The sequence below is a fragment of the Ictalurus punctatus genome, chromosome 27 (genome assembly GCF_001660625.3).
Source record: "Ictalurus punctatus breed USDA103 chromosome 27, Coco_2.0, whole genome shotgun sequence".
Classification (NCBI taxonomy): Eukaryota; Metazoa; Chordata; class Actinopteri; order Siluriformes; family Ictaluridae; genus Ictalurus; species Ictalurus punctatus.
In genome coordinates this window covers 12,397,945-12,425,245 of record NC_030442.2, presented here as the reverse complement: position 1 = coordinate 12,425,245, position 27,301 = coordinate 12,397,945, and the positions used below count along the sequence as shown (strand labels likewise).

Below are 27,301 nucleotides of genomic sequence, written 5' to 3'. Positions count from 1 at the left end.
CGCCTTAGGTCTCATCAATCCCATTTAACATCCTCTAACAAGGACAATGCAGGTCCTCTTTCAGCCGTGCCCCATCCAGAAGAATACACGCATCTCTGATTGTGTGTCTTTTTCTTCTTTCAAGCGCTGAAGTTTTAGCATGTGTCAACGCTGCCAAGATAAAACCCGCATTGATATTCCTTTCAGACATACGGAGAGATCTCAGTAAGAACAGCATGGATTCCTTGCAAGAATCAAAAAGTCTGAACTTAAGAAACAGAGCGAGGGAAAGACAGAAAGAGGACTTTGATAGACAAAACAATTATCTTTCTCCTTGCACAGACAATGCTTTTTTTTCCCTGGGTGGCAGCACAGCACAATCCGGATGACAATCTTTCTTGCTTTTCTTGTCTCTGTAATCTGTGAAACGAGCGGTCAAAACAAGGAGCAGTATTCGAAACCTTACAAAAAGGAAGCGGGTTTTTTTTTCTTTTCTTTTCTGCAAAACAAGAAGTTCAGGAGAGGATTCACATACAGGAACATTTCACACATGCAAACACACGTGCATTCGTATCGAAAGCTGGTTGCTGAAATGTGGCAGGTGTGCAGTGAAGTCATGCTCTCAGGCTGAAGGGTATCAGTGTACATCTCTGATCTTACACCTCACACCCTCAGACTGATTTACAGTAGTAGAGATGTGACACCGTGGTACACACTTACAAACATACTGCCACACACACACACACACACACACAGATGTATATCCAATCATACAAACAGACTCCCAGATATTTCATCACAGAAATTCACACATAAATGCCAGGTTAATTTCTATCATAGCCACAATTATCCCAGACCGTATTTCTACTATGTTCTTCCTTCCCGTACAAGCTGAGATTTACCTTCTGGAGTTAAGCAGAGGTTCCTCTCACTTTAAGTTTGTCAAGTCTAGTAAAATGGGTGAAGCTCAATTAATACGTTTTCAACCAAGGAATTAAATTCCTCACTATTGTAACTACATTCGCAAACTATTACTGAATAATGTATTTTATTTAAATACCTGAACAATAAGCTGAGGTTTAATGTTCAATCACAGTGACAGTAACCAATCATGTGTGTCTGTGAGCTCAAGGTATCTTTAGTATCGGTTTCAAAACATATGGTTGGCTGACTTCCTGTGTCTCAGAGGAAGCACCTGTTAAGCACGGTGCACACTGCACAGACAGACACCGACAATCACCAACTTTTAAAAGTTGGCCGGTGGGATTTACAATGTTGGGAAACACGACGGTCATGTTCACACTGCCCCATCAGACACCAACAAACTTTTTTTTACGGACAGTCAGACTGGGTTAAAAATGGATCATCTTTTTACCACAATCAAAATTTTACAATTACTAGAGTCTTTCCGTGCTGTTCTTCACTTGAAAAGACGAAGAGTGAAATGAAATAGGTTGTGGGCGAAGCCTTGGTTGTTGCGATGTGAGAGACGGGGCGCTTTCTTACATTTATAGAGAACTGCAGACTCTGGAGAGGATGTGCAAAGATTTAAAAATTTTGCTCAGTTTGTCCAGGGGTGTAACCTGGGCTGGGCGTTCAGGGCTGTAGCCCCGGAGATGACTTCTTTATCCACAAATAATTCTCCACTTGGAGCGGTTTGTCACTACGTAACTGAAAATCACTAAAAGAAGATGGCGGTGAATGGAGGCGAGGCCAAACAGACAGGGTTTACAGGAAACACATGGAAATACTCGCGTCTTATTGGCTGACAGCTCTCAAATCCACCAACGCTAGCTCACACAGTCAGTGTGAGGGGGAATAAATGGATATACGGTGTTGAAACTGAAACACTAGCATCCTCTGAAGCTGAGCAGGAAAACAAGGTGTGGAAACGTCTATATGAATTCCAGTTTACGTGAACATGATATGACCAGAGCATAAGGACAGAATGTACTTTGCATGGCACTGTAGCAGCTAAACTCATACAGTGATAGCTTAGTTGTGCCTCCACTTGGCTAGTGACACCAAACTAGCCTAGTCTCGAGTTAGTTTTATATTTTATCACTCTTTTAGTCCTGCAAACAGCAAGAACACCCGAGGCAAGTTTTATAATAAAATAAACTAGCCCTCACATGCAAGAATTAAGTAATGCATGGAAACAGCCTATTTAGAAGTGTGTGCGCCTAGCACCTAGCACACGGGATTTCATTTCTATGGAGTTTGTAGGGACGCTTGCCTCATCGTCATGGCAATAGTGTGTGCCCAGGTCAAATTATGTCGGAGTTTGTTGGAAACTTGTACCACACCGCTCAGACATTAAACGACCTGACAGACGCCGATTGAACATGTTCAGTCTGAAAACTAACACCAACAAATGGCAGTAGAAGCCGACTGGGTTAACACACTGATCCGACAAACCTGACAAATGTGTCTGTTGCCATTGGTCGGCGTCGTTCTTTGCAGTGTGAACTGGGCTTTAGACTGCACCATCTCCGGTTGGTATCTGCTGTATGATGGGGAGAGCTGGCTGGAGTTTGATAAGTGGTAGCTGAGGAGAAAATGGGGGAAAAAAAAAAAAAATTGTTGCTGCTATGTTGTCAACACCATTCTGCATGCAGGGGAGCCAAAAGCCATTTTTTACAACCCATTTTTTAACCCATCTTTCCAAAGGTGCCAATAATTCTAGAGCTAGTTGTCCCGACCCCATATATTGTTGAGTACAAATTTTTCATTCCCAATGGTTTCTTGGTGAAATATATATATCAATATAGCATGTAACTCATCAATAGATAAATGTATAAATAAACAAGTACATAAATACAAACAAATTCCAAGATATTAAACTTGCAATGTGGTCGTTTTACAAGACAACTATCTAAAATATAAGGAAAAATCAGGAGAAAAATGATCTGAAAACCAGAATTAAATGAAAGTGCCTGGTGTCGTGTCGATTGTGTATCCCTACATACTGTAATAGCCTCTGGATATACCGCTGATCAGGATAAAACCATTCCTTAAGCGGAATGAATAAATGATGTATGAATAACACACAGAAAAAAAAATACCTTGATATAATACAATAGCATGGTTACTTTGTTTAGATCTTGGGGCTAGTACATAACTTCATATAGTCATCAAATCTCAAATATAGTTTTGTGAAATACTGATGCAAGCCTTAGGATTGAATCTTTTAGTCTTTGTCACACATCACAGTACAGCACATTTCAACAAATGATATAAAGTGAAAAAACAGGCAAAGGAAAGATAAAGATGGATTAAAGTCTGTTCTCCATCACTATTTCTTTCTTTGGCTTTTTACAGCTTGTTGTTACATTTATTAGGTCAGTTAATTTGGACCTGGAGGAAAAAAAAAAGAATTATGATCCTAAAAACAGAAGTGACAGCACATTAAGATGAGTGATGTCCCCATCTCGCTTCACGCCTCTGCCCCATCCTGCAGATCTGATCCTCATAAAGCCTGGGAGAGCTGGACACCAGCAGGACTGCAGAGCTAGCACACATACTGAACAGCTCCACTTCCACATATACTGAGCTATTCATTTGTCAGGAATATCCTTAAGCATATACTACATCCATCCATCAATTTTACATACTACTTATCCTACACAGGGTCGTGGGGTGCCTGAAACCTATCCTAAGGAACTCGGGGCACAAGGTAGGGGACACCCTGACAATCACACACATTTAGGAAAATTTGGGGACAATCACACACATTTGGGAAAATTTGCAAATGTCAATCAACCTATACCACATATCTTTTGGACTAGGGGAGGAAACCGGAGTACCCGGAGGAAACCCCTGAAGCACAGGGAAAACATGCAAACTCCACACACACAGAGTGGAGACAGAATTCGAACTCTCAACCCCAGAGATGGGAGGCGAGCATGCTAATCACCCGCCTCATAATTGTTGATATGGTGAGGTTTCTGGAAGGAAATGTTTAATTGGAAACAGTCTCCAATGTCAATGCTTTGTAAAAACCAATATCAGCACTTCCTGTTTCTCTATAACATGAATGAAAGTGCTTTTTAATAAAAATTAAATAAAATAAAATTAATTTAATTAAGAGAAACTAGAAAAACATGACCGTAAAAGGCATCCATAGGGACGCTTCTGCCACCAACAAGTCTTGCCCTTCTTGTTACTAACTCGTAATAAATCATCGTCGTAAATACCCTTAAAATATACTTCAAACATGAAGAAAGCTATTGAAGAAAAACATTTTCAGACATTTGACCTTGCAGTGACTGTGAACCTGTCTGGATCAATTCCAAAATCAGTTTATCTGTTGCTCACAATGATAACTCCATATTAATCTTAGAAGCATTCAACCACTCGTTCTTGAGATGATGGCAAAAATAGATAGCCTTATTAAAAAAAATAAATGAGCCTTGAATTCCTGAGCATGAACGTGTACGTAACTCTGTACGACAAACAGGAAGGAAGCTAAAAGAAAACATATTTCAGATATTTGACCCTGCTGTGACCTTGATCCTATCAGGATCTGCCTGGTTACAAATATAATTCTATAGACATCATACAAACATTCAAGCACCCGTTCTTCAGATATCACTCTAATAAGAATCTTGGATAGACGGATATCATGAAAATATAATGCTGAAGCTAGTGAGAGAAAACTGCTTTGCAGATATTGCACTAAACATCCAATATACAACTAGAAATAAAACACGTTGGGACATGCTGTAATAGGAAAATAATCAGCTTTGGGGTGGTAACTCTGTTTTGCGTCCGGCTATATTACAGCACCTCGGCATTAATTATTATTATATAGCTTAAAACTTCAAATTAGTTGCAGAAGTTTTAAATGTTTCTGTAGATTACATGATGATGGAGTGCTATACTTAAGCTCTGCCCTTCCGAATTCAGATCCCACAAATATAAGAATTTAAGTCATAAGAACTGTTGTGAATTTGCCAGTATGAGATTGTTATTATTTTTTGATAAATGATCATTATATGTAGAAATTACCCCCAAAAAGTTTATTTATATATATATATATATATATATATATATATATATATATATATACATATACATATATATATATATATACATATACATATATATATACATATATATATATATATATATATATATATATATATATATATATATATATATATATATATATATATATATATATATATATATATATATGTTTATTTATTTTGAAGGACTTGTTTCGTCAGGAGATATTATTTCTGAGATTTGCAGTGCCAGTGACCACAGCCTGTCACAGTCCTTCACACAAATCATGTGGAGTAAGTACTTCCAAGTTCACACCCCAGACACCTCGGCTGTGTTTGAATTGCAAATCTGCTCTTGCACTTTGAGCTCAGGCTGCCTTCGCATTACCTATTCTGAGGAAGGGCTGCCAGGGACTGTGAGCTTCTGTTGAGGTATACACACACACACACACACACACACACACACACACACACACTCACACACACAGTCTCACATAGTAGTGCATGATCAATAATCATGCACAGGATGGACCACTCAAAGTCTGAGAGATGGCAACAAGGCCTTGGAAATAAAAATGGAAGTAGTAAGGCAGGGACAGTGAGGATAGAGAGGAGCATGTGCTCAGACAGAGTCAATGTTGTGAAAAAATAATAAGCCCTTTTTAGACTGGTCACTATAGCTACAACCAATTACCTCAGGCCAGAAGCAAACCTATAAACACTATTAATAAAAGAGATATTTAGAACAATGTCAGTGTGATCTTCAAACCCTGAAATCTTCGACATTGCACTCTATAAATCCTTTGACGAAGGTCGTCAGGATACGATGTTAGAATACCAAGCGTTACATTTTATAGCTGACAATACAATGGCTATTTATAACTGCAAAAATGCTTTAAAGTGCTTCACTCACGAAAGCTGATGGATCTCCATGACGTGGGCATTGCTGACAGATGCTAGAGTTCTAGCACAACATTGGGCAGGGATGATTGTTAACCAGTCAAGTCAGAGTAAATTGAATTTAAATGCTTTAGTGGCAGGAATATATTGTTCCAGCTTTAACAAGGCATTTAAATCAGTCTATTTAATAAATCACTCTTTAACCCAGTCTGTGAAGATAATTTATGATGCTTCTATGGTCCATTTGCACAGAGCTCAATGACATGTGCCCGGCTTGGTTTAGCAGGGTAAACCTAGCAAGTAGTGTTGGGTCTGAGTCCACCTTTGTCAGGTTCGAGAGTGTCAAGACCAAGTCCTTAACCAATCAAATCCAAGTCTGAGTCCGAGTCGAAAAGGGGGCGAGTTCAGAAAGTAATTAAGTTGAAAAAAGATTCGAAATTGCGATCGTAAACTCAACACTGAGCTGTTAAATGAATATTTTAACCTACACAAACCAATGGCAACATAAATGTAACAAAAATTACCACTATTACATCTAGCCATTGTCATTTAATAGTTTTATTTCATGTCATCAGCACCTCAGCTAGTTTCCTATCGAACAATGGTTTCAAAGAAAAAAAAAAAGGGATATAGAGGTACATGTAAAACTTTTATTATATTACAAGTGTATGAAAATACAAATGAACCCGTTTTGATATTGTATCACACTCGAGCTGACATTTCAATGATTTGATGTCTCTCCCCCACAGTTATATCTACAGGCTGAGAGAGAGAGTACAGAGTAGAGTTACATATAGCAGCATGTCTTAACAGCAAGCTTCATGCTTTATTACTGCTTTTAATCTGTCTATGAATGACAACAAACTGATGTCTGAACACAGCTCTGTTCTTGTAACTTTTTTTTCCCATTTTAATTCATAAAATAAAATAAAAATAATCCCCATCAGCAGGGTTTATCATATTTACTACATTAAAAAGTACATTTCACATTTTCTGTTAAATTCAAGACTGGAATCACCAAATGCTAATGTTTAGAGTTGGGTGATGTGACTACAATCTTATTTCACGATAACGATATGTTTTCTCAGGTAGGTCTATCAGTAGTATTCAAGTAAGAAATACTAGGGAAATTGAATGAAGCAATTAAATGTAAAATAAAATAAACTTCACTGTAGGACAAATAGTGATTCTTATTAAATTTACTGAAGTTATTCAGTCAAATGAGTGAGTGAGTGATTCAGGGAGGTAGCTCCACCACCCATGCAATCCCATCTCACCCATATATGTAGGAGTGAGATAGAAACCCTTACAATCTTGTAAGCTTTTAAATATTTATTCTGAAAATCAATGTACTAACAGCAAAATCTGTCAACTCCGTTACAGACAAATTGGGTCAAATATATACAGACAAAAAATTTAATACAATTTTAAATCTTGTCTTCCCTAAGAAAACTTTTGTCTCTACATCCATTAATTCAACTTCAAGTCTAATAAGACAGAGACTTTTTGCTTTAGAGCAAAAATGTCAACACATTTATCTGAAAAGTTGCCAAGATGGTGTGCATTTTCTCTAAACATAGCTTTAAAAATGAATGAAACGCTTTGGAATTGCATGCACTAAGAATGTTAGTTATGCTAAGCAGCTTCTGATCAATTTGTTAACAATAAAACACATATAATGATCATTTTTAAAGCAAAACCGAGCTGGTTTTAAACAAACAGAGCTGACATTGATGGTAAAATAATGCAAAATGCTTAAAATGTGATTGGGAACATTTAACCCATTTAACATGTTATTCATCATCAACTCCGTTATCATTAAACTTTTTTAAAACATTAACAGAGTTGACATTTTCCACCATTTCGTGCTTTAAATCCATGTGCTAATAAATGGCATGTCTAAAAACTGAATTTTATGGATTTATCACCACATCATTTTTTTAAAAATTGAATGAGAGCATAACTACAATATCACAATAACAGATTGACATAATTAATCTACTATTGGTGTGTCCTAAACATTTGATATAAATTAATGAGAGGAGAAGCATGACATACCTCACTGCCTTCCAAAGTTTCCCGCTAGAGGAAGTAACATCACTGGGTGCAGGTCATGTGCTTTGTATATGAATGCTTTGGAGATTTTCACGCAGTTTTATAACAGCGGTCACAGTGTTGACCAGAACATAGGGTCAGATACAAAATACATATTTTTTATTACTGAAAATACACATAATACAGAAAATAGATTTTATATGCAATTGATTGCATACACTAATTTTTAAGTATTTTGTTGGTAGTCTCAACACTAATAGCTAAATGCTAAATGAACGTGAATTGAAGAGGGCTTTAACTGAATGCGCGTGTGCGACGTCACACGATGTGTCTTGGCCCAAATCTACAGAAAATCTGTGGTAATTTTGAAAGATTTCAAGCTCCTCCAAAATATTATGGAGTTTGCTTGATTTTGTGTTCATTTCTGCGATCACAAAATCGCCAAATTATGGAGGGACTGGTATTTGAAGCTATCAACAGATACACATACACACTCAGAACAACACCTGAAGGAAAGTTCTGACTACAAATACATACAGGTCTATTCATGATGAGCACCTTACCACAAACCACTAAGTGGAGTATTATATATTTATACTGTACAGCTAATGTCAGTATACTTACTTTCACAAGTACATATTTCTTATTCATATGGTACATTCAGTACACTCCACTCTTTTTTACACATCACTCATATTGCACATATTACACATCAGTCACTAGAGATTACACAGAATGATGCAACACTTAAGAAACTTAAACAGCCACTCTTTACAAACGTGGTGAACAGAAACGTCTCTCAACACACAGCAAGCTGAACCTTGTTGTGGATGGGCTTCGAAGGCAGAACACCACATCAGGGTCCAATCCTGTCAGCCGAGAACAGGAATGTGAGTCTACAGTGGGCATGGGCTTACCCAAACTGCAATGCTGACTGAAAGATTAAAAAAAGAACAAGAGTTGTTTTTTTGTTTTTGTTTTTTTTAAAAACTTCAACTGTCCAATTTGGGTGTGATTCATCCATCAATCCATTCTCTGTACTGCTTATTCTACACCGACTCACAGGGAGTCTGGAGCTCATCCCAGGGGACTTGGGACACAAGGCGGGGGACACCCTGGACGGGGTACCAATACATCACAGGGCACAATCACACACACATTCACATACTACAGACACATGTCTTTGGACTGGGGGAGGAAACCAGAGTACCCGGAGGAAATCCCCGAACCACGGAGAGAAGTGAAATACTGTGAAATACAGTGAAATACTGTAACACAGGCTTTGTTAGGTTAATTCTTTCTCTGTCTCGCTAGTAGGTGTCAGACCGCGAGTAGAACAAGCAGAGACATGGACTGCACTGATGCCAAACTAGCGTGAAACTGTTAAACTGCCTTCCGTCTCAGATTAGACAGTCTGTGTTTTTCATTACCTGCCTTTAACCCAGATGTATTTACTACAACAATGGCTGGTGTGTGTGTGTACACTTAAGTGTTTAGTTGAGCTGCTCACTGGTGTGCAGAGAAATGCACTAATCCTCTTTGTTGCAGAAAAATGGTCAACTGGTGTAAAAACAACAAGCATAAAAGCAGCCTTCCCTATCACTTTCACACAGAGACTGCCACAGGTGTGTATCCACTCAGGTGTCACATAGGAAGGGTTAGCTGTTAAACACACACACAGAGACTATTGTTGATTGTCTATTGTATGCTGTGCATGACTGACATGTCTAACAGGTGGGACAAGGTTCACTTCAACACAATACTTCTGACACAATACTTGAAATGAGAGACTGGAAACGCTCGTCATATTTCACACCGGTCTGGCTATAATCTCTATAAACATTCACTTAAATAAAATTTTTTTTTTTTAAATTGGCCCCATCCACACATCCAGAAAACAGCATTCCTGCACATTTGAGTGCTTTCCCTGCTCCCAACACTTCCTGGGTTGAACTGGTTGTGTTGGCAGAGGAAACACTAAAATATGCAGGACATGAATTACTCTATGATCAGGCATGGGAACCTGTGCTTTAGATTTTTATATTCGTTCATCTTCATTAACCACTTTATCCTGGATATTAACCACTTTATCCTGACCCTGGATGAGTTCAGGGTTGAATCCTAGACTATGGAGTTGTGAGGTAACACTACCTTCTGTACTAACGTGCCACTCTAGGTTTGATTAACTGCACTTATACTGTATATTTATTAATAAATTAGAAAGATGCCACTTTTTGTTTTCCAATACCAATACTGATACAAACCTTGATCATCAGCCAATACCGACATCCATCCGATACTGTTTTCTTTAAAAACTACTAAGCTTTAAAATGTACTTTTCTAAAGTGAAGCTCCTCACAGTAAAAAAAGTATATATGAAAATAAAATGAATACTAACAACAACAAAACAGTTAAGTCTCTTCATATGTAAGCATTTCCAGTTCCAAATACAATTCCAATCTTTGCCATTTGTTACAGGATCCAGCATCTGATGTTATCAGGTCCAACGTTTCTTGAGGTATCGGCCCGATACTGGGTATTGGATCGTGCCATCTCTATTAATAAACATACACATTTATATATACACTCTGGTCAGCCATAATATTAAAACCACTGACAGGTGAAATGAATAACATTGATTATCTCGTTCCAATGGCACCTGTGAAGGGGTGGGATGTATTAGGCAGCAAGTGAACAGTCAGATCTCGAAGACTAGCCCATCTGGTCTGATCTCACAGAAGAGATCATTCTTTTACTACATGTGGATGGCCGGGTGTGCGTGTGTCACTTACAAGCGGAAGAGATGGCACCAGGATGCACTATGGGAAGAAGGCAAACTCCAGAGGCAGTGTGTACCTCGAGTCCTGGTATTCATGCGGAGGTTTCTTTGACATGTACCACCTACCTGAACATTGTTGCAGACCAAGTTTTTGCTGGACAAACAGGTCCGTCCATAGAGGCCCCACCTCACAACTTAGAGGATTTGACATATTTGCTGCTAATGTATTGGTACCAGATACCACAGTACACAGTTCAGAAGTCTTGGAGAGTCTATTCCTTGATCTGTCAGAGCTGTTCTGGTGAAAGAAGGGGGACCTACACAATATTAGGCAGGTGGTTTTTTGGCTGATCTGTCTTGGCTGTTTTGTGTAATTATATCCAAATTCTACTGGACCACAAAATCATTACAAACACACATTGCCATGAAAACGCCCACACACCCTTAAACCTCTCAGTATGCTTTAGCGGCTAGTCTCCTTTTATACATGCAGCATTGCGGTGAGCTACTCATTTTCATAGCTACCGACAATAATAAGGCAATTATGGCTCAGTGAAAGAATTATTAACAGTTCTTTTTTTATTATTTAAAATGTATTTTTTTCCCTTTCAAACACTACATTACATTGTGTTCTTAAATTAGGCTTGCTTATGCTTCGCTTCATTAACACAGACCTGGCAACCCTGCTTCCCAGACTCACTGCCAGAAAATGTTCAGGGTGGCTGATGCTAGAAGTTGCTCCATTGAAGCACTGACAAAACAATTAGCATAACTCATAGCATTGAAGCCAGCTAACTACAACATGAAGAGTGAGCCAGAAATGTCTGTGAGAAGGAAGAAAAAAACGAGTGAAAGACGAGTGAAAAGAGGCAGGCGTGTAGCTTTCTACTACTTCACGATTAACTATGTGTACGTGAGCACATAGCTGGCACACGATCAGCATTTTTCACACACTTGTCTGCATACCTTTTGTGTGTCATTATGATTAAAAGCTATATCTTATAGAGCTCACATCAAAGCCATAAACATTTCACTCCATCTATTCTAGCACGTATATTCTAGTTAGTATTTCTAGTAATACAAATGTCAGTAATGGTGTTCAAGCTGTGTTAGATATTCTTCAAACATTTCCAACTAATGTTGTGCTTTTTTTCTGTAATAGCCAATTCAGACCTAGCGTCACACTGTGTCCTATATCATACGCCACCACTCTTATGTTGGTATTAAATCTTGCAAACACCTACCACTAATTTCTGAGGATGCACCAATAACTAGCATGTCAAAAAACCTCAAGATATGCAGGACAGCCAACTTGTCACAGTTATAATTATGTATAACACTGATGTGGGGTCTGAAGTGGTCACTCCTGCCGAGCTCTTCCTCTCTTGGTATTAAATTCCTAATATAACCCATGAGGTGAACTGTATTGCTTACCCCATCTGAATAAAGCACCAGATTAGAAGCAATCGGAAAACTAGTTCGAAATCTTTAAAAATGTAAAAATTAAAAATCCATACTGTTAAAGCTAGTTAAATAGCATTATTTTGCGAATAAATTAGCTAGCTAGTATCACAATGAGCTGCCACTGGAGTACAGAAGTTAAACATAAATAACTCGCTTGCTAATAGCACCATAAACAAGGTGTTAATTATAGCTAGCTGGCTAGTGCTCCATCATGATGATGGTATTTAATAGTAAGCTGATTGTACTGCTGTGTGTTTGTGATTTATGATGGCTTTAATGGTAACACTTGATGGATTCAATGCTTTATCTGTATAATGGTCGGTATTGGCTTTTAATGGTTTAGTAATTCGTGGTAAAATACTCAGTTGAATGCCTGATATAAATCATCCCTTTTACATGTTTGTCAGTAAGTGCTTTATCCTGGCCAGGGCTGATCTGGAGCATATTCCAGGGACACTAGATTTCTGGACTACAGTCTGGATGGGACACCAGTCCATAACAGAGAATCATACACACACACACATACACACACACACACACACACAGCTAGGAGAAATCTAGCGTATAGCCAGTCAAATATATTGGCATGTTTATGGTGAGGAAAATGGAAATTGGAGAACGTAGAGGAAACCCATGCAGACACCGGTAGAACATGAAATTGTAACAGGAGTTTTGGCTAAAATAGAATTCCTGTTACATAATGGAAACCATTAGATATTTTCCTAAAAGATTCAACACTGTAATTCAAGTGTCCTTTTATAAGGATGATAACAGACCGAATCCCAATGTCTAAGGGTCTTTTTATTTATTAATTTATTTACAATTTTTGGACTGTTAAAGTGTCTTTCTGTGGAGTTGTGACCTAGCCTTAAAGTCACATTACCCTCCTATTTCTACTTATATATTCACTCTATTAGCTGTTGTTCTTTCTTACTTTCCACATTTTTATGATTCTGCTTATAATATTAATATTGTGGTACCTTTGCATAGTTTCCAATTCATACACTTTTCAGCCAGGGGGCACTGGTAGCGTTTGTATGTGTGTTTAGCGTGTATATCCAGAGTGTAAGTGGTAGTGGATGACCGTGAGCCAACACACTCACTGTCAGCCCATCTGTCTTGTGACACTTCGTCTCCTCAGCAATCATAACTCGCTGCGGCACGGCCAATCTGTTCCGCTGCAGGTAGAACGGCAGGGCGCCACGCACCACTAGCTCATTACCCAGTTCAGCTAGCGCTCACTTGCTACAGCGCACAGCTAGCGCCAACTCACTTTAGCCTTCAGGAGCTGCTAACTATAGTCTTCAAATAGCACCAGGCTATTATCACACTCAGCACTAATCACCACAGACCTCAATCAGTAGAGTCTCACAAACTTAGAGCTAATGTGAAGATGTTCTTTTGCCCATGACTACTTTGACTACTATTACAGAGAAGCCACTGGCTAGAATTAACTCGCTCCAGATTATTTGTGTAATATAGTATATAGTCAGTGCATTACAGTAACATGTGACTGATTATCCGTGTCTCTTTTCCTCTGTTCGTATTCCCCTCCGGCTAGCTTTCACCACATTGATGGATACTATGCTAAATATGGTGATTATGCTGTACAGCTAGGCTGTGTTGGACACCAGCTGGTATTTAGCCTGGAATAAATCATCGGTACTCATCTGACCACCAGAACTGCATGTAACAATATCCCAAATTGGCAAAGATGGGCTCCGAGGAAGCAAAATTGAGGTACAGGAGCTTATGTAGTTTATTTACATTGAAGAAACTGGAATTAGGCTGTATAATGCACATACAGTGGTGTGTATTAAAGCAAGATTAAAAAAAAAAAAAAAAGTCCCATGTACACACACACACACACACACACACACATATACATACATATATATATATATACATACATACATATATATATATATATATATATATATATATATATATATATATATATATATATATATATATATATATATATATAAATATAAAAAAGAAAAAAAAAACCTTTAGGCTTAGACCACGCCCACTTCAAGTTTAAATCTGAAGATACATATAGGTATATTTGGAGCACTAAACACATACAGATACAGACAGTGACTCTGTATTTCATTACTAGAGGGTTTGTTTGTTTCTTGATGTGGTAACAATGAAGTAGAATGTAGTAGTCACTTCTATCAATATGTTCTCCTATACAGTATATTAATAGCTGTAATATACACTATATAGCCTTCCGCAAACAGTCAGAAGCACGCTGTTGTCTGGAATGTCTTTGTATGCTGTAGAATTATTGATTTCCCTTCACTGGAACTAAGGAGCCTGAACCTGTTCCAGCATGACAATGCCTCTGAGCACAATGTCCATGAAGACATTGTTTGCCAAGGTTGATGTGGAAGCAAATGACTGTCCTGCACAGAGCCCTGACCTCAACCCTACTGAACATCTTTGGGATGAACTGGAACGCTGACTGTACTCCAGACCTCACCCAACATGCGGAGCTCAGTAATGCTCTTGTGGCTGAATGAACACAAATCCCCACAGTCACGCTCCAAAATCTAGTGGAAAAGTCTTCCCAGACGATTGGAGGCTGTTCTAGCAGTGAAGGGAGGACCAACACCATATTAATGCTCATGGTTTTTGAATGGGATGTTCAACAATCTCATATGGGTGTGATGGTCAGATGTCCATAAACCTTTGGCCATATAGCGTACGATAAAAAAAAAAAAAAAAAAAAAAACCCACTATATGGCTAAAAGTCTGTGGACATTTGACCATCACACCCACATTGTGCTTGTTGAACATCCCATTCCACATATAGTCCCCCATTGCTCTTATAACAATCTCCAATCTTCTGGGAAGGCTTTACACTGGATTTTGGAGTGTGGCTGTGGGGATTTGTGCTCATTCATCCACAAGAGCATGCTTCTCAAAAAAATCTAGGCAGGTATATGCCTCCAATTACCAGTAAACAAAAACACAAATCTACATTCAAACGATTTAGATCATCCATACATAGAAGCTAGGATTAGTGACTGTACCATGACATCATTATCATCATCAGCAGCAGCTCTTAATGCCACCGTGCCATGTTTTCTTCCTTTGTGCCTCTGCAAATTGATTTGGAAAGGGCAATCTGTCAGATACACAAGAAAGAGGAATGAGAGATTAAAAGGCCCTGAAATAATTCATAGCAATTTTTTTTTTTTTTAGCTTGCTTTGACAGTTCTGGATATAATGACCTTCACCGACTCATTTGGGGAATGAAAAGTGCAGGTTTTCCAGTGGCATTTAACAAGATGACGTGCGAGTATATCAGTAGAAATTAGTGTTATTCCTTGTGAAGCAATTTCTTAGAAATCCTGGTTATGAGAAAATTATTGCTTCATTACTCCGCTCAGTTTATTTTAATGGAGTGATAAACCACCTGATGAACTACCTGATTTGCTGACTGAGAAGACACATCTGCTAAATGTAAGGAGCTCAAAGGAATGAGAGACATTACTAGGATTATAGATAACAGAGAGTCTGGTCTGCTGTTAGAGCATGCAAAGGAATGCTACACTGGCATGACATTATTATCTCCTAATACACACACACACACACACGCCGCACTTCCTGTGTCTGTTTAATGGGGTCCTACACAGCGAGAGCCCCAGAGGAGTTGTGGCTTAACAAAACACCCCACACTGTTTGTCTTATTCTCTATTGCTTTTATATAGTGAACCAACATTAACCCTTAAGCCCCCCCCACACACACACACACATTTGCACACACTATTTTACCCTTGATATACATCAGTCAACTATTTTGTTAAAGCACTCACACTCATATGCTCCTGATGGTGAATTATCACTTGTTTAACATCAGGATAAATAAACGCCATCAAGTCCTGAGAGGCGCGCTATTATAAGAAAATGTTTTCAAAAAACCAAGACTAAGCCAGATGTCTGCAATAGTTGCAGTGATATACTATAAGTGTTTGACAGTTTGCTTATTTAAGAGTAAACCCTAAATCCTTGAGCAACGCACGCTCCGGTGCCATCTCCAGATGTGCAGGAACTGAGAGTGCTTGGTCTACCAGTGTCCCATGACTGCACGGCCTACTTCACTCTCGAGCTCTGTAAATCTAACCCCAATCATACACGTGTGTCTTCTGGGTTAAAGGTGTGCTGAAGGATCTTCTGCAATCAACACGTGGACCTTCAGAACGAATACAAATCATTTGAGCAATTTTCCATGGACAAGAGTACAAGAATGATGAATTGGTCGTGCTCTCTGGATTCTGTGGAGGAAGAATGGGATTTCTGTCTGTCAGTCAATTAGAAAAAAAAAAAAAGCCCATTAACCAGTTACTTTTGGATGAGTGCATGTATAAGGTAAAGGGCAGTTAGGGCTCATCTCCATGTGTGTTCAGCTGTCCAATGACGTTATGGGAACATCAGTAAGCTTTGAAAAGATGAGGTGGATTCACCACAAAAGACACGCCACGCCTTTGCCGTCACACGCATTGCTAAGACATCATGTAATAATGAAAATTAAGCTAGGTGTGGAAAATGACATAATTTGGGACAAAATGGAATCTAAAAAAATTCACAGGATGATAATATTCCAATATTCATATTAGTTCATTTCTAGATTAGACTTTTTCATATTAAACTAGATTTAAACACTCTGTTGTGTTCTTCTGAAGCTAAAAGTGTACTTTAACATGAATTTCCCCCATCTGATATTGTTATTGTTTTCCTCATGCATGGAATTATGGCAATTGTTGTTCACGTTTTTAGTCAATTCTTAATTACCAGTTGGAAACTCAAGTGAAAGCTCTGACTTGACAGTGTGTGACAATGTTATAAACAAACACAACCAAAACAATGGCAGTTAAAGACAAAAATCCATCCTGAACAATTTATAGTAGACGGTTACAACTGACACACACCTGACCAAAAAGAAAATGGAAAGAATCTGCCTGGCTTAGTCGTAAATATTTTACACATCACCCAAGGCTTTTAACATCATGCTTGCGACTATTGCAGTTTATTTACAGCCACACGGAAGTCATGCCCAGGCGATGTTCTCCACTGTGGCAAACACCACACAGCAGTTCAGTTATTATCCTCCATTAGAACTCATTTCGCCAGACCTGTGGACATGTCTGTAAGCCGGCAGCGTACCAAGCAAAGGCAGTGAGCGTTTCAGGCCACGCCAGGCTTTTCCGTGATGTATGTCGTAAACAAGCTTGTCAAGACTGTGAAGAGGTGCGGTGTGCCATGGCCACAGAGTTTAGCACGGTTCTCACCATGAACACTTTTGGAAGTCCCCCCACTGCAGGAGCCATCCCAAACCATCAGCTCTACATACCCCAAGCCAGACCACCAGTATCTGAACCTCAACCACAACACACACACCCACACACACACACACACGCTGGGTTGCAGACAGCAGAACACAAATAAAGTGCTTTCCCTCTTCTCTACTGTTAAGAGTGAGACTTTTTTCCTTTGCTTTGGTTGTCTTATTTTGACAGCTCTTGGCAGGAATTCTCAAACCTCAATGCTCGACCATATTTTCACATTCTCAGCCACACACACACTTGCTCTAGTCTTTCTCTTTATATGGATAGTCTCACACAAAGCGTTCTTTTCCCAATGGAAAACAGACGGTTGGTGACATTGCATGTATCAAGGCCTTCTGTTGGCATTAATCATAACACATACACACACACACACACACACACACACACACACACACAGTGCTGTAATACACTGGAATGCTGCATTAATTATCATTGGATCATTAATGGGTGTATAAGCAGAATCAAAAGTGGGTTAATCAGCATGTGAACTCCCAGTCACACTAATTAAGCAAGCATGGAGCTGGGTCTGTTTGAGGGTGTCTTCATTACACACATTATTCCAATTATCACCTGTGGGAGAAGGAGCTGAGGAGCATCATGCTGCTTCATGGCCTCTTCTGAACACACCCTGTTAACTACCACAGCACAGCGAAGCATTTCCCCAGAGAATGAAAATAAGAGCACCTTGTCTCAAGGAACATCACTATACGCTTAAGAACAGGCACATTCAGCATATTTTGGTGAATTTCCTACTCACACACTTACAGCATATTCCAATATGTCCAGTATATTAGGCCAGTATTTCAACCAAAGGTTGTTTTCAGCCTCAGATTCCTGATCTTGGCTGACAGGAGTGGAACCCAATGTGGTCTTCTGCTATTGTCGCCCATCCGGGTCAAGCTTCAGCATGGTCGTGTTGTGTGTTCTGAGATTCTTCTCTGCTCATGTCAGTCATAAAGAGATTTTTTTTATTATTTAATTTTATTTATTTATTTATTTATTTTAGATACTATAGCCTTCCTGTCACTTTAAACCAGTCTGGCCTTTCTCCTCTCTCATCAACAAGGAATTTCCAGTTGCAGAACTGCCAAGGACTGGATGTTTGTTGTTTTTTTTGCACCATTCTATGTAACCTCTGGAGAATACTCTGAAATACTCAAACTAGCTCATTTGGCAGCAAGTCTCTGACTACGTTTACACGAACAGCAGTAATCTAATTACTGACTTTATTCTGAGTAAGACAATATTGTGACTAAGGTGTTTACATGAGTCGCTTTTACAATATTCTTTTCATGTTCCCGTTTCACGTTATAGAACATAGATGGAACGTCCGACGTTCCCGCCAGAATTTCACGTATTGACATACAGTTCGTCTTCGTTATGGTACCGTATACAGTTTTTGCTGTTTCATTTTTAATTTTACGAAAGCTTCAAGTTCATTTAATTATTTGTCATGCTGTGCGTGCAAATAGACGACTGCTTGAAGCCGTGGGCTGCGTCCCAAACCGCGTACTTACCTACTATATAGTAGCTCAGATACATGTATTTCTCCTACTATATAGTAGGTAAGTACGCGGTTTCAGACGCAGCCGTGCTCTCTCGTTTGCCGTTAAACGGTTGAGCACTGCCGTGTGTGTATGTGTCCTGTCGCAAAATGCAATGAAAACTCCCACACGACGTTAATAATGTGATTAAGGTGTGTACATGTCTGTAATAGACGTCGATAATGCGACTAAAACAGGAATACTCCACATGCCTTAATTCGATTTGTGTTTGTATTCAAGTATGACTTTAATCGGATTAAGGTCACCAATAATCGCCGTTTACATTTTAATTCCTTAATCAGAGTATCATCTTAATCGGGGTAATATCGGATTATTGGTGTCCATGTAAACGTACTGACTAGATCATTTCATGTTTGATGTGAAAATGAGCTCTTGACCTGTATCTGTATGATTCTTGACCTGTACCTATATCTTTTCAAGCTTTTCAGTATTTGAAACTAATAACACTTGCTATTGAAAATGTTTCCACCACTTTACATGTGATTTGACCCTGAACAGATTCTAAAGAGCTGACTGAAACAGGAAAGACATTAAGATGTCATAAATTTAATTAACTTAGATATGCTACCAGTAAAGTATATTAATTTGCATTGTTTAGAGAACAGGAACGAAATGCAGGAAGAGTGAAAGGGATCAATTTAAAAATGTAAAATGTATATTTGGAATTGATATATTTCTATAAAGCTGCTTTGTGACGATATCCATTTTTAAAAGCACTAAGCAAATCCAGTTGAACTGAATCTGAACTAGTGTTGGAGATGCTGTTTGTAAAAAGCAGCCAGTGACACGTGTTCGTGTTATTGTGAGAATCAACATGGCATATAAACTTGAGATAAGTATTGTCTCGGATTAAGGTGCGCTCTCCTCTGATCTACTCTGTGAACACAAATGTGACGTATTGAGATTACAACAAAGTGTCAGACAGAGGCACTGAACTTTTTAATTCTCCTCACATGAGCCAATTTCATGCAAGAAAAAAAACTATTTAAAATCAAGGTATCATACATAGCATCATACACAGAAGAATACAGACGGCTGAAAACCCCCGAGTTTTTATACAGCACTGCTGAGAATCCATAAGGAAACGCGCACAGTGTGCTTTGTCCGAGAAGCATTTATGTCTGTTATTAGGTCAGGATTAGGTTAGATTAACTCTGAATATGGCCCTAAAATAGTGTAACCTTTCCATTGCGTAGCTCGTAAGTGTATTTCATTCGAAATTATCACTCTTTTGATTAATCACTCAGCCTGTTCATTTTCCCTTTCCGTCTTTCAGTACAAGCACAGGTGCTGCAACCCGAACCCTGCTAACCAATCGCCTGTGAAGTAGTCGCCATGCCAGGGACGGTGAGAACGACACACCTGCTAATGCCCCCCAAGTGTCGACGAACGGCCATCCGCTGGTCTTGCCACAGCGCTGTTATGCGAGCTGGCAGCAGAATGACCTCTCTTCCAGGAAGCATTAACCAAAGACGGTTCATGTGTCCTGGTTAAAACTTCACACACCTCACTGAGCTTTTCCAATAAGCACTGAGGGCAGCTTGATCTCTACACTATGAGTCACAAGCACACGCACACTACCAGAGCATGGCTGAAGGAAATAGGATCACTCTGTCTCTGTGCTTAGGCCTTACGCAGTTAACAGTTCAGATATAATTAAAATGGTGATGGGGAAATTTCATATCGAGCATGTGACGAGGCTAGAATAATATAGAATGTAAGATATTGTATTCATATGTAAATGAATATGGACTGATGAGCAGTCATGTCCTTGTAGGTCTGCGCAAGTATTACAGAGATTATCCTGTAACGTGTGTGTGTGTGTGTTTCCTTATGGATTCTTAGCAGTGCTGTATAAAAACTGGGGGGTCTCCAGCGGTCTGTATTCTTCTGTCCCTCACAGCTTAGCGGGATAATTAAGATCTCCGTGGAAGTGACAGCATGAACAGCCCCCCCCCCCCCCCCCAAATCTCTCTCTCTCTCTCTCACACACACACACACACACACACACACACACACATTGCCTCACTCCTCACGCTCAGCTGCTTCCTGTCTTCCTCGCTGTCAGTGTGTGTGTGTGTGTGTGTGTGTGTGTGTGTGTGTGTGTGTGTGTGTGTGTCAGGGCACAGAAGAGGAATGGGTGACAGAGGTGTATATATAGCACACAGACGCACTAAAGTGATAGATGTCACCTTTGTGGTGTAGCCCAGCAGGCATTTCTGCAAGTCTAGTGCACAATAACAAGCTGCAAAGAGAGAGAGAGAGAGAGAGAGAGAGAGAGAATAGTACACACTCCATAGTCCCCTTGCTGTCTAATTACAACAAATCCAGCACTTTGGGGCAAGACTCTGACTGATGGCTGCTGTCAGCACACAAACACAGCACATTGTTTCATTCCCCGTCACAAATGGTGTCCTAAGCCCTAAAGTCTTCCGCCAGATCCACCCTTTGGCAACGTCACTGAGGTATAAACCTACGATGCACAAGTCAAGTCCGATCCACAAGGTGTGAGGGTGTAAAAAGGAAGTATTTTTGACAGTTATTAACATTTTCCAGTGGCCTGTCTTTCAAAAGATTTACAAACACCCCGTCTTTACTCATGCAACTGCCTGATCAGAAGAAGTTTGCTGTTTTCCATTTGGAGTTATTCTGTCTGTTCACCAAAACAGAGATTGCAAGGGATCAGTTTGCTAATCCGGTATTCATCCTGACAAGACAAAGCCAAACTAAAATCGTCAAAGGGTACACTGGATGCATACGCATTTCTTTTTTTTTAACTACAAAATGAGAAGGGGGGGGGGGGGGGGGGGGGCATTAATGGTGTATATGTCTATGTATTTCCAAGGGCATGAAAACAAACATGTCTGACATAACACAATGCTTAATGTCCTACCTTTCTGCAACATGGGAAACATTATCCCATAAACACATTTGTGTGTGTACTGTGTGTATGAGCTCACTATGCAGTCTGTTCCTTTACAATATGACAGGACACATTATCCCATAAACACATTAGAGAGTGTGCGTGTGTGCGTGTGTGTCTCATATGACTGCTCTGAGAGTAAAGTGCAGTGCTGCACTATGTAGAGTGATGAAGCTGCTGAAATAAAAGTCTGTCAGAATGAATGTGTTGACATTGCTTTAATTCATCCGAACACTCAAGCCTACTCCACAGCTCCTCCTCGCTGGTCTCGTCACAATCTGTCCCAGACCAGTGGTGGATCCGGTGTCAACCCTGATAAGTGGTCTCGAAATACACCCAGGCCAGATGGGGGGAGGAGACGAGGTGGGGTTTAAGCTCTGACACATTTAAACGTGTCAAAACAGCCTGACATTCCCACAGTTCCAATTCATCTTCCCACATCCCTACTACAGACATAGAAGCTTGCTTTTAATGTGGCACTTAAGCGCAGTAGTTATTTACTGACCCACCAAAAGCTATTAGCCTTGCTAAAACCACAACCCCACTAGGTTTAAGGAGGAATAAAAATAGCTCCCCCACCCACCTAAGGTGGAGATGCGTAGATTATCAGATGCTAAACATGTCTGGTCGTTAAAAAGAGATTCCTAATGTGTCAGCAAGCATGTGTGTGTGAGAGAGAGAGCGCATGTGTGCATGGGACAGAACAGCACGTACCTGGACGACAGCAAGACAGAGAATGTGCTCTTCATGTTTCCTTCAGCAGCAGCCAGAATCCTGTCCTGCCAGAGATCTGAGACAAGTAGAAGACAGAACAGACAAGATGAGGGAAAAGGAGAGAATGTTCTGTGAAAAAAAAATTACCATTTAATGTGTGTTAACTGAATATTGAACTGGGGAGCTAAGACTCTCGGAACATTGGAATGACCCAGTTACGTTACCAAGCCTTTGTTCTTAGCTTGTCTTCAGTCTTCACTAACCTTTGGTAATAAATAGCTTTTAGTTTTAGCTAACCTTTGGTCTTAAATTGCCTTTATCTTACCCTTATTCTTAGCTAGCCACTAGTCTTAGCTAGCCACTGGTTTTAGCTAGCCTTTAGTCTTAGCCAGGCTTTTGTCCTAGCTAGTATAAAATATATTGATAAAGGGTAATCAATATATGTAACTAACATTTGGATAAGTTAATAAAGTATAATCAATATGTGTTACGAACCCTTAGAATCAATACTTGGAAGCATAATCTGAAAGCATAATCTAATAGTCAATATGAGTTAACAAGCATAATCTGTATGTATAATCAATATTTAGAAGCATAATCTAAAACCACAGAAGGGGCAAAGTTTAAAAAAAAAAAAAAAAAAAAAAAAACCCTTTGGCCCTATAAAGCCTTTCTAAAACACAATTAACTACGCATGTGCCACAAATCTAAGATATCATATGGACATAAATAATTTACTGTGGCGAAGAAGATTGGTCGGTTTTTTAATGGGAAAAAGGTAAAACCCCACCTAAGATAAGCTCACTGTTGCAAAAAGGTATAAAAGGGCATGTGTGTGTTTGCATAATTTAGACTGTCTGCAGAGGTATCACTTGATTTGTTTTAAATAAAGTGTAATTTCTTTTGCCATCCATAACCCGTGGTCTCTGGAAGTTTTTTTGACTTTGTTTGGAGGGATTTTTCCACACACTTGCCTTTATTCTTAGCTAGCCTTTAGTCTTAGCTAGACTTTGGGCTTAACTAGCCTTTAGTCTTAGCTAGTGTTTACTCTTAACTAGCCTTTAGTCTTAGCTAGTGTTTACTCTTAGCTAGCCTTTAGTCTTAGCTAGCTTTTGGGCTTAGCTAGCCTCTAGGCTTAGCTAGCCTTTAGTTTTAGCTAGCCTTTATTCTAAGCTAGCCTTTGGGCTTAGCTAGAGTTTACTCTTAGCTAGCCTTTGGGTTTAGCTGGTGTGTATATGTAGATCTCTAGTATAAAAATGTTTCCCTTTCAGAAAATATTTTAAATTGGGCCATTTATGAAAGCTAGAACACTTGAGGATTTTACCTTAGTGACAATACAGATTTTTTTCCTATTTATTGCATAAAATACAAATGACAAAGTATTACAAAATTTTAAATACTGCTCATCACTCTATTTATCTTTAATTGTATATAGTATGTGTTGAGAAAAAGAGAAGGAGAAAGAGCAGAGCAAGGCGTGCCATTAGCGAAGTGAAAGGTGATAACCGGTCATGCTGAGAGTGATGAGTGCTTCTCTCTCTGATCAAAATTTCACCACCTCCATTTCGTCACACCCTCCAACAGAGAAATTCCACCATTCTTAAATACCTGCTCACACCATCTACAGTGCCATGTGGGGTTACAGGAATAGCATCAGCACGTGCGCGCACACTCCCACTCCCTCTCTCTCTCTCTCTCTCTCTCTCTCTCTCTCTCTCTCTCTCACACACACACACACTGACGCTCTCAAAAGATGAGTATAGTTCTAAAGTAAACTCACTCATCTCTCATTCGTACTAAAAGACTAATTGTCAAGAGCTGCTGATGTGGCATGTGAAAGCCTGGCTGCTCTGAACATTATCTCTGCCGTGAGGGACCCAAAAAAGGCTGCTCAGCAGGTTTCCATCAGGTCCTGTAGACTCCATTAATAAGCCAAGCCCTCATTACTTTGCAGCTCACACAGACACAGTGTAACACTGCACTGTCTGGGAGGCAGACACTCGAGGAGGTAAGCAACATGAATTAATGGCCAGTTGATTGTAAGCCCTTTATAAACACACTATCTAATATCACTTCACTGTCATCACAGAACGTAAACCAACAAACACACACACACACACACACACACACACACACACACACACAGTAGCATGCTGGGTAAAAGCCAGACCCTGCTCATCATCCCAGAAATCTGCTTAGGTCGTGCTGAACGAAAGATATCTGGCACACACACACACACACACACACACACGCACACAGACGCATACACATACACAGGGGTCATGTTTGTCCGGGGTGTGAAAATAAGATCCCCTGCTTCAGTGAATACTTCTTAGCAGCAGAGCGGTTTAAGGCCTTTCAGCAATGCCTGGCTCTTCTCCCTCTAAAGCCTCTCATTAGCAACAAGGGACCTACTATTTGCAGCCCGGTTTAACGCCAGCTACATTTACACTTAAACATCTGCCACCGGGCCAAATCAGAGCCGGGTTCTCTCTCAGGGCCTCTTTATTTGCTGTTCATGTTTAAAAAGTCATAACCTGTCCAAAAAGGAATGTAAAACTCCGATCAGAGGTGCAGAGAGGCAGATTAGAGAAGCAAAAAGAGGCAAATTTGCTTCCTTGGATAGTCTTAGGATTGCAATCGCTACAAACAGCTTTACGCTCAAGTCTCCATCATTGAACAGCTGATAACCAAAAAATAGACTCCAAGTTAAAACTATAATGAATTCAGAAATGACTCTGATGCTCATATTCATACTATAAATTGTTCATAAGCTCATAGGTTCCTGGTTACACAATTGCACTTTTTGACTATATAGTATATAATTATAGATTGTATATATACATAGTATAATTATAGTATATAATTATAGATTGTATATATACATAGTATAATTATAGTATATAATTATAGATTGAAAATCGCTGTTGTCAGTCTGTTGTCACCCACATGAAGGTGGCTTGCTCATTAGGTATAAATTTATAAATACGTTTATATCCGGAATTGATACATTTCTGTAAAGCTGCTTTGTGACAGTGTCCATTATTAAAAGCGCTAAACAAATAAATTTGAATGCAATTTGTATATACACTGACTGGCCACTTTAATAGGAACACATTAACCCTCATAACTGGTAAACAGTCTGTACTTATATAGCACCTTTTTTAAGCGCTTTACACTGTTTCGCATTCATCCATTCACTCACAGGAACAATTTGGGGTTCAGCATTTTACCCAAGGACACTTCGGCATGTGGAGGGGCCGGGAATCGAACTGCCAAGGCTGCGATTAGTGAACAACCAGCTCTACTACCTGAGGCACAGCCACCCCATTCTTACAAGTCATGCAATTATTCAATCCATCATGCAATCATGTCATGTCGTAGCAGCACAATGCATAAAATGATGCCGCTTCAGTTAATGCTCAAATCCAACATCGGAATTGCGAAAAATGTATTCTCACTGACGTTGACCATGGCATGGTTGTTAGTACCAGTCTGGTATTATTTCAGAAGCCCCTAGGATTTTCATGCACAACATTCTCCAGAGTTTACACAGAATGGTGTCGGGGGGGAAAAACATCCAGCGAGCAGTGTTTCTGTGGGTGGAACTGACTTGTTAATGAGCAGAGAGGAGAGGAGAATAAGGACAGTGGCCAAACTGGTTCAAGCTGACAAGAAGCCTACAGTAACTCCAATAACCACTCTTTACACCTGTACTGAGCAGAAAAGCATCTCAAAACATGCAACACGCTGCATAATGATGCATATGGGCTACAACAGCAGAAGACCACATCAGATTCCACTCCTATCAGCCAACAACGATAATCTGAGGCTACAGTAGGGGACAGGCTCACTCAAACTGGACAGTTGATGATTGGAAAAAAAACATTGGTCTTTTTCGAATCTTTAACTGTCCAGTTTCAGTGAACCAGTGCCCACTGTAGGCTCAGACAACAGTGATAATGTCTGGGAGGGCTTAAAATTAAGATCTATCAATAGCCTGACAATGTGATTATTAGGGTACATTATAGTTAATCGATCGGATAATAAGACTGATGTGGAACAAACTAATACCCACAAAGGCAGAGAAACAGCTTGATGCAGCTTTTCCTCCAAATAGCAAAGATGGTAAACAGAAACGTTCTAACACTATTGGGCGAAAATATCCAGCCAAATCGTGATCAAATCCGGGGGGGGGGATTTGTTAACAGCGAATAATCGGATCTGGATGCTAAAAATAAACCCTAATATTAATGTGTTTTTATCTTTTAAAGACAGAGGGGTTTAGCCCTGCAGTGTGTGTGTGTTGTTTTTTTTTGAAGTCACTGGGTGCTGGACTTACAGGAAATGACAGATGGTGAATGCGCCTGAACCCTCCGATCACAACCTCTGAATGTGTTTTCAATAGTTCACTTTTAGCTACCTAGTCTTTTCTACATAGTCAACAGACCAGAAAACAACTCAAACACATCAGCCGCATGATCTGTAGATAGAGATTATTAAAATGATTAAAAAAAAAACAACTATAGCCATTTTCTTTAGCATTCCATGGTATG

At 39.5% G+C, this 27,301-nt stretch overlaps 1 long non-coding RNA gene across 1 annotated transcript in view; it reads right to left on the bottom strand.

Annotated features, from left to right (window-relative positions):
• Positions 1-2,403: 2,403 nt before the first annotated feature.
• LOC124626433 (uncharacterized) overlaps positions 2,404-27,301 on the bottom strand; it is a 76,759-nt gene continuing 51,861 nt past the window's right edge. The window contains exons 2-3 of the long non-coding RNA XR_006981258.2: positions 22,746-22,821; positions 2,404-2,527 (exon numbers count right to left, since the gene is read on the bottom strand). This is a non-coding gene — a long non-coding RNA (uncharacterized LOC124626433). The remainder of the gene's footprint in view (positions 2,528-22,745; positions 22,822-27,301) is intronic.